This window comes from Brachyhypopomus gauderio, chromosome 13 (assembly GCF_052324685.1).
Source record: "Brachyhypopomus gauderio isolate BG-103 chromosome 13, BGAUD_0.2, whole genome shotgun sequence".
In the NCBI taxonomy this organism is placed as follows: domain Eukaryota; kingdom Metazoa; phylum Chordata; class Actinopteri; order Gymnotiformes; family Hypopomidae; genus Brachyhypopomus; species Brachyhypopomus gauderio.
The window spans coordinates 6,729,105-6,736,232 of NC_135223.1; positions in this window are offsets into that span (position 1 = coordinate 6,729,105).

The following is a 7,128-nucleotide window of genomic DNA, read 5'->3' on the forward strand; positions in this document are numbered from 1 at the left end:
GGCCGAAATGTGTTCCAGATAATCAATGCATTTTGCATTCAAATTAAAATCAATGTGCTTAACCTTACACTAACGAATGACCTGTAATTAGCTTAATGTGTCTGATGAATGAGCCCACTTCTAATGAATTAATTCTTTAATTAACAGCACGAGTATTTCAGTGTAGTTTTTACCTATTTATGTATTTATTTATCTTGTGTTTCTCTCAATACAACTGACATTTCCAACGTAACTAACAGGTTAACAAGCTGCTGTGTATATATATGCATTGAATCCATGTGAATGATCACTTAGACATGACCACACCCACATATCTTCTTATACTGTACAGTAGATCTCCGCAACTCCGCCGCCTCAGTATTCCACATATTCGGTCTTCGACGCAAAATTTTGAGAACATTTTGTCTCGGAGCTCGAACAAAACTTCGGAATCCGACCGACTCACGTGAATTTGTGCTCCAAGCTTTTGCTTGTATTTTGTTGTTTTTTGTACTGTTTTAGACAGCCATAGCAGAAAAGCAGAAGGAAAATGGTAAGAACAACAATAGAGTTGAAAAAGGTGATCGTAGGACTTAGCACTGGAATTCATGGATATGTAAGATTATTTTGTTAAAACATTAGCTTTATACAGTATTACTTACCTAAGAGTGTAATTGTTGATCATTTTTGTAGTGAAATTTATGATTTAAAAAATTGAAGGTCGAGATGAATTAATCGGTTTTCAGTTATTTCTTATGGGGAAATTTGATTCGGAACTCGACCGCATCAGTTGTCGACGCAAGTTCTGGAACAGATTACCATCCACTTCCGGGGTTCTACTGTATATGTATACCATAACCAATATCACGTGCCTTATTGACCACACCCACATATCTCCACAGTCCTTTTGATTGGTGCTCCTAATATTCCATATGTTAAAAAAATGATTTTGTACACACCCAAATATTTGAATTTTATAAACACAGTATTTATGTTTTGAGCCATGTTGAAACAATGTTTGTGGATGTGAATTCTTGGGCTTTAAATCACCATATTTGTGGATGTGAACTCGGAGGCTTTTCAGTGATGTCCAGTGATGACCAGTTCCGCTAGTACGTTCTGGGCAGCAGAATTTCACAAGTGTGAGACAAAAACACATACTTCAACTTTCCTGCATGCAGTAAATTACTGGAAAAAACCACAATAGGAACAACTTTTCTCTTTCATTTAATCTGGCCTTGAATGAGCCTGTAGCGTGGCATTGGGTGCTGAGGGGAGTGGGGGTGTGGCATTGGGTGCTGAGGGGAGTGGGGGGGCGTGGCATTGGGTGCTGAGGGGAGTGGGGGGGCGTGGCATTGGGTGCTGAGGGGAGTGGGGATGTGGCATTGGGTGCTGAGGGGAGTGGGGGTGTGGCATTGGGTGCTGAGGGGAGTGGGGGTGTGGCATTGGGTGCTGAGGGGAGTGGGGGGGCGTGGCATTGGGTGCTGAGGGGAGTGGGGGCGTGGTATTGGGTGTTGAGGGGAGTGGGGGTGTGGCATTGGGTGCTGAGGGGAGTGGGGGGGGCGTGGTATTGGGTGCTGAGGGGAGTGGGGGGCATGGTATTGGGTCCTGAGGGGAGTGGGGGCGTGGCATTGGGTGCTGAGGGGAGTGGGGGCGTGGCATTGGGTGCTGAGGGGAGTGGGGGGGCGTGGCATTGGGTGCTGAGGGGAGTGGGGGGCATGGTATTGGGTGCTGAGGGGAGTGGGGGGCATGGTATTGGGTGCTGAGGGGAGTGGGGGGCATGGTATTGGGTGCTGAGGGGAGTGGGGGTGTGGCATTGGGTGCTGAGGGGAGTGGGGGGGGCATGGTATTGGGTGCTGAGGGGAGTGGGGGGCATGGTATTGGGTGCTGAGGGGAGTGGGGGCGTGGCATTGGGTGCTGTGGATATTGTAGATATTGCAGTTTAGCAATGCACGTAATATTTCGAATGAGGATTATTTATTACTGAGCTCAGAGATAGAGAGATAGAAAGGGAGAGAGAGAGAGGAAGAAGAAAAAGAAAAATGTAGGAGGAGTCATGTTAGATTGACATTTCCCAGATTGCTTTTGTATTAAACATGCTTGCACAGAGTGTGTTCTAGAGCCAGTCGAGTGTTTCAGCATGCGCTACTAGATTAGTGATCCTGAGATGTGCTGCATGCTCTGTTGTCCAATTTTATATGAAATAAAAAGTTTGGTGTGTTCTTGAAGGGAGTGTGTTGTAGTGTCTGCTGTGCCACGCACCCACACCACACTTCACAACAGCTCAGCTCATCTGCATAGGTTCTCCAGATCTGAGTCATTATGAAGCTTGTAAAACTGTTTGGAAAAGTTTGCGCAATCATGCAGACACACACACACACACATGCACACACACACATGCACATATGCCTTAAGGGGTAATACTCCTCAGGGACAATCATGCTGTCATGACAGTAAAACTCAACTGTGTAATACACACACGTGTGTGTGTGTGTGTGTGTGTGTGTGTGTGTGTGTGTGTGTGTGTGTGTGTGTGTGTGTGCATACATCGGAGGGACACACACACACACACACACACACATTCCCAGCGATTTCCAGCACAAGTCCATGAAATCACAAGGAGCATTGTTACATTAGTGGCAGAAAAGAGAGATGGTGTGGAAACAACCTTCCCCTGAAAGAGGGGAAAAAAGAAAGAGAGAGGAAGAGGGAGGGAGGGAGAGAGAACAGGGAGCAAGTGATAGAGAGGCAGAGGGAGAGAGAGATAAAAGACAGAGTAGTCATTAGTGAGTGTGTTGGCAGCATGGTGACCAGTTCACTGTAGGTCAAGACTGAAATGCGTGTGCTTACACAGGAAGAGTCACGCTTGTCTCTCCCCCCCCCATCCATGGCTGGTCTGAAACACTCACCCAGAGAAAAGGGGCCCAGGATTTTGATTGTCATGGCGTGTAATGAAGGCGCGAGACAGACGGCACTAAAGGTCATTCTATTAGTGCAGCCCACAGGACCCGCCACGCAGACCTGCCGAAGCCAGACTGTCACACTGGACCCCAGAAACGCTGACCTCTTAAAAGGGGAGCAGAGCGCAAACAGCCCTGGGGGGGTTTAAAGTGTTACAGCGCAATTCTGTTTCTATTTCCTTATTTATTTATTTGTTTGATTGTTATATATATATATATATATATATATATATATATATATATATATATATATATATATATATATATATATATATATATATATATCAACAATCAAACAAATTATTATATATATGTGTGTGTGTGTGTGTGTGTGTGTGTGTGTGTGTGTGTGTGTGTGTGTGTGTAAGTTCTTGAAGACAATGCATTATCAGTAAGTTATATATGATAATAAACAATTATATTTTCAAGAACGGAAGATTCTTAATGTTATGTTAATGTTTCCTAATGTTCTTTCACCCAGACATCATGGTGTCTGGCACCGTGAAAACTGACCAACGCTAACCAGACAAGCGTATCAAATACTACTGTAAATACTCTTGTAAAGTGAAAGTATATAAGACAATGAAGTTTTAACTATTAAAATAATGTGTGGCTCTAATTCATATACATGGTATTACATACATATTTAAAAATAAAAATATATATTTTTGCAACACAAAGCTTCCCAGTATCACATGTATGTTAAAATAAAGCCTCTTGATTTTACAGTGGGAATTCCTGTGCTAGTTTTGAAGTCAAGCGAATCAGTCTCAGGGTTCCGTTGCAGTAGACGAGTCGCCACCTGCTGGTCATACTGAGAAATGCTCCCTGAGAAATCTTCATGGTCTCGGAAAAAGAGCATGCTCTATTCGGTTTAATGAAACTGCGACATATTTTTATTTTAAAACTCCCCGCAAATAATTAAAAATTATATATGTGTCTTAGTGACAATGTTTTAAAAAATAATTGTTATCTATTCCTCTTTTTTTCTTCATTAGTATGCTAAAAAATATACAAATAATTATTTGTATTATTAAGATCATCATCATTATTATTATAAACAAATCGACACACAAAATAAGTGCAGCTGTTTTGACTGTGTTGTACCACAGTTTCCTTTTCTGTACAGCAATTAAGGAAGAATTGTTGCGGTGCGCATTTAGGGAAACACAGGTTACTCACGTGAAACGCGTCGTTTGGAACACCCACGTGCTTGTCTGCTATTGGACGGAAGAAGCATGTTGTGTGACATTTGATTCGTCACCACATCAAACTCTGTTTCAGTTTGATCACTGTTTTACCCTAAAACATCAATTGAGAGGAGTCTGGTTTACAGCATGCCTCTGGTCCTGGCCCCGCCCCTCCCTGCCTGGCCCCGACCCTCTCAGCCTGGCCCCGCCCTACAGACTGCCTCCATGGTGGGCCCTATCGCAGATCACTGTAGAGTGAGGAGGAATGACCTTTAACCTTTACAGCACCTGCATCTGCTTACATACCTTTTCATCTCACTGTCATGAAATCAATATCACAGATGCAGAAGCTTCATCAACAGCACACACACACACACACACACTGACACACACAAACACACACTTTTTACTGCATATGTATGCCTGACATGTAACCAGATTGACAAATGTAAACACTGGCACAATGTGGACAATATCATAATTCTGGAGAGCTTCGATGTTTACACACACACGCACACACACACACACACACACACACACACACACACACACACACACACACACACACACACACACACACGCACATCAACATCACCTAGTAATGTAAACACACTATGAGTGACAGAGAAACAGCCGGGGTGTTCTAGGCAGGTTTATTTGGGGGTGAGTATGTAAAGTCTGTATAAAGTAGGTATGGACTTAAATCTGTGACTGTATTATGACATTCGTATAGGTCTGAGTGCAGGTGTGTGTGTGAGTGTGTGTGTGTGTGTGTGTGTGTGTGTGTGTGTGTGTGTGTGTGTGTGTGTGTGTGTGTGTGTGTGTGTGTGTGTAACCCTACAGGACTCAGGGCAGGCAGTGTGTATGACACTTCCACAAATGATACAGAAGAGGCACATCTTGTGTCACCCAGCACATGATCTCCCACACACACACACACACACACACACACACACACACACACACACACACACACACACACACACACACACGGATGTACAAAACACACAAACCACATCAACAATCATAGTGTTATTTTTCATGAGAAAGTGAACGAAAGAGAAACAACGGAGAGAGAGGGGGAGAGAGGGAGGAGGGAAAGAGAGAGGGAGAGATGGAGAGATGGAGAGAGGGAGGAGGGAAAGAGAGAGGGAGAGATGGAGAGGGGGAGAGAGGGAGGAGGGAAAGAGAGAGGGAGAGAGAGGGGGAGAGAGGGAGGAGGGAAAGAGAGAGGGAGAGATGGAGAGATGGAGAGAGGGAGGAGGGAAAGAGAGAGGGAGAGATGGAGAGGGGGAGAGAGGGAGGAGGGAAAGAGAGAGGGAGAGAGAGGGGGAGAGAGGGAGGAGGGAAAGAGAGAGGGAGAGAGAGGGGGAGAGAGGGAGGAGGGAAAGAGAGAGGGAGAGATGGAGAGGGGGAGAGAGGGAGGAGGGAAAGAGAGAGGGAGAGAGAGGGGGAGAGAGGGAGGAGGGAAAGAGAGAGGGAGAGATGGAGAGATGGAACAGTTGTATTTTGAACTAGTAAGTGTAGCTGGAGCTACTGAGTCTTCCACATCTCAGCATGCGTGTGTTGCGTGTGCTGCTGCGTGTGTTGCGTGTGCTGCTTGTGTTGTGTGTGCTGCGTGTGCCGCGTGTGCTCACTCATGCGATGGGGAGAGGAGGGATGGGCGGAGCTTGGTGTGGAGGGGCGGAGCTCTGCGTGTGGAGGGGCGGGGCTCTGCGTGTGTGTTTGGGACAGCTCCATGCCGCATCTAAGCATCGTGCCGAGGAAAGATGGCGGGAACGAGAAGGTCCCGTAATGCAAGAGTGCACGCTCGTCATCCAGACGAGGAGGAGAAATGGGTTCTGGCAGCCTTAACCAGGCCACGGGGACGCAACAGACGTACATCTACCCGACCCCCTGCAGACGGATCCATACGGCCAGGAGATGGAGGATCAGGTCTCACGCCCCAGCAGACCTCAACACCACACTCCTGAATCACCACACACTCACACACACACTCACACACCACACACACACACACACACACACACACACACACACACACACACACACACACACACACACACACACACACACACACACAGGACCTCCTCTTTGTCCAGCCGTTTGAACAGCAGGTCCTCAATTCCCAGGTCTGTCTTAAGGTTTCAGTTCTCGATTGCCCTGGCCAGATCACTCCGCCCTAATGACGTTCAAGTGGTTTGGACAGTCGCAGACAGCTTGTTCGAGTGCTGCCACATGCTAACATGTTTACCCGACCCCACCATTCATGGGTGGCCGGGGTCAGAGGTCACCGTGCGCTTTGGCTAAGCAGAAACAAATAAATACAAGGCCATGAGTCAGGCCTCCTCAAACCTACTGTCACCGTGGCAATCGTTGAAAAAACAAACAAAGTATAAAACCAATCCAAACACACCCAAAACATAACACAGTTTTAACAGTATATGTACATTAGACTAAAAAATTTATATTACATAAAATTATGCCCAGTTAACCTGTTGGGGTGGACAGCAGACTGACTAAAAAAAGAACATTACACCAAACAATACATCAAATTATACCCAATATATATTGTGTCAGGTCTCCCCTATATCACGTCCCTAAACGCTGTGACTGAAATGAAGAAGGCCGTGTGGCCCTGTGGCCGTGTGGCCCTGTGGCCGTGTGGCCCTGTGTTGTCTCACTCCACACTGGAGTGATCAGAGCACCTTGTGTTTTCCAGCTGAAGCGTTCTTTGCCCATGGGCTGTATGTGGCACAGCTGAAATCCGAACCACAACCCCTTTGGCTGTACTACTAAGGTGTGTGTGTTTTTTCTCGAGGCCATTTTCTGTTACCATCGCCATCATGTGTGTGGCTTCATCACATCACAGCCCACAGATGTAGAGTGAGCCTTCTCCAACGTCCTGCCATCTCTGGTCTGTCAGCGCTGTCAGAAAAGTTCTTTAATCAAATGTCATCACTTTCGGATTGTGAGGGTACAATTCGGTTAACAGTGGC